The sequence below is a fragment of the Glossina fuscipes genome, unplaced genomic scaffold (assembly GCF_014805625.2).
Source record: "Glossina fuscipes isolate IAEA_lab_2018 unplaced genomic scaffold, Yale_Gfus_2 1, whole genome shotgun sequence".
Classification (NCBI taxonomy): domain Eukaryota; kingdom Metazoa; phylum Arthropoda; class Insecta; order Diptera; family Glossinidae; genus Glossina; species Glossina fuscipes.
Window position 1 is genome coordinate 43,178,179 of NW_023998415.1, and position 2,203 is coordinate 43,180,381.

At 27.7% G+C, this 2,203-nt stretch overlaps 1 protein-coding gene across 1 annotated transcript in view; it reads right to left on the reverse strand.

Moving 5' to 3' along the window:
• The window catches only part of LOC119632599 (proton-coupled amino acid transporter-like protein CG1139), a 57,671-nt gene that overhangs the window by 32,428 nt on the left and 23,040 nt on the right, over positions 1–2,203 (reverse strand). The gene's annotated exons all lie outside the window — the stretch shown is intronic.

The following is a 2,203-nucleotide window of genomic DNA, read 5'->3' on the forward strand; positions in this document are numbered from 1 at the left end:
TATATATATATATATATATATATATATTGTAATAGTGTTTACACTTTTTTTTTTTTTTTTTTTAACCGGAAAACAAAAAACGATGAACCGCACTGTTTGAATGTCAAAGCAAGAATGCCAACATTGCCATTTCATTAACCGGCTGTAACTCTGCTATGCATCATGGTTGTTATTTATTCTCTATAGAACACACAAAAATCTACATCGCTCTACAGTTGTAGCCATTGCTATGAGTACAATATTTAATATCTATGTATAAAAAGTAGTTAAAGGAGAGACAACAATATTTTATATATATATATATATATATATATAAATATTTCTTTAATATTGTTGTTTGCATTGGTGTTGTTGTTGTTGTTGTTGTTATTGTTATTGTTACTGTTACTGTTACTGTTGCTGCTATCCACACAGTGCCTATTACTCTTCTCTACGCCCTTATCTGAAAACATTGACGCCAATAATTTTTCGATGGATTTTAATGACTAATAAAGATATTTAGTTTAAATTTAAATTTACGTTAGGTATGTATATGGGTGTATTTATTCTTACTCAATTATAGAAATTGAAACAAAATTTCATCAAATTTCAGCAAAGGATGACCAATAAATAAATGCTTTCCCGTAATATCGTAGCTCTATAGAAATGAAACCTCTTTACAATTTGTTGTTGGTTTTTTCTTTTTTCGAACATTTTCAAAATGATTTTCTAAACTTTTTCCACATTCACTACGAAAGCATATAGGCATATTCGATATACTAGGCGACATGTCACAGCCGGCGATTTATAATAATGCAAACTGCAACGATTCGCTTTTAAATCAAGACGAATTATGTCATAAAATAAAAATCTTGGTAAAGGTCTACGATATCCCTACAATATCATATATATATATATATATACATATATATATATATATCATATATTGCTTTATCGCCTTCTTTACCTAAATAAATTGTAACACTTCTTAGCTTCGAACTACATATTACGAAAGTGCTTTGCTTTCAAAACGGTAGGGGGCAGAGTTCTTCAATTGAAAAAAAAAAAAACAAATTGAAATAAATGAAACAAATTTGTTAAGAATTTAATCTCAATACTTTATACGATTATTGCGAAAAGCCTATGTCTTACATGGCTTCAAATTCGATACAAACAATTAATTTCATAATTTTTTTTTTTATTAATATATTTGAATCGCTCCGATCGCCGCGGAATATATAATAAATTAAATAACTTATTGGCACTATGTCAAATTGCGTTTTAGCCTAGACATTGCCATAGTCAAGAAGAAGAGAATGAGATAGAAAAGTAAGGTAAACCTTGTTTATAACCCGTTTTAGCTAAATCAAATCTAAAAGCGCTATGCCGCTCTTGTGCCGCTGATACTTCAAACAAATACACGCGATCGATATAAGTTGTCCTTTAAAGGTGAGTAGTCAAGGTGAACACATCTTTCGTTTTTACTCGTTTACTTACTTTCATCACTACCGGAAATTAAAAGTGTATTAAATTTTCTATACGCTACGTAACGCATGTATCATGAAATGAATCGGACTTGACCGATCATAGTCACACACAAATTTATTGTTAAGAATAAAAAGTGTGATAAACATACATTAAAATATAATATAAGTAATCTGTTGGTAACAAAATCAATTTTATGGACAAAGTAAAATTTGAAAGGATAACAAATTTAAAATTATTTATACATTTTTCGCTAAATTATCAAAGACTTATGCAGCTTATTATACTGCCTTACCTATTAATCAGGATGCAGTGAACTAAATGCCACTAATGAGAATTTTTATTCACATTAATATACGGTATTGAAGATATGATGAAATTCTTCAAGAATTTTTAAGTTTTATTTTTAATATTTAATCCCTAAGGTAAAGCAGTAGAACCGATTAATCAGGATGCAATGAATTAAATACCACCAATGAGTATTTTTATTCATTTTATTATACGGTATTGAAGATTCGATGAAATTCTTTAAGAATTTAAAGTTTTATTTTTAATATTTAATCCCTAGCTTTCTTTTGTAGTTTTTCCTTATATGCATTTTTATTAACACTACATATATGTATTAATAGTTTTTATTATGAAGAAAACATTTTTTTTTTTTTTTTTCCTCTGCCGATTTCCTGCTCTACTATTATATATGTGTATATATTTAGAAACATGTTATACATTTGATTTTATA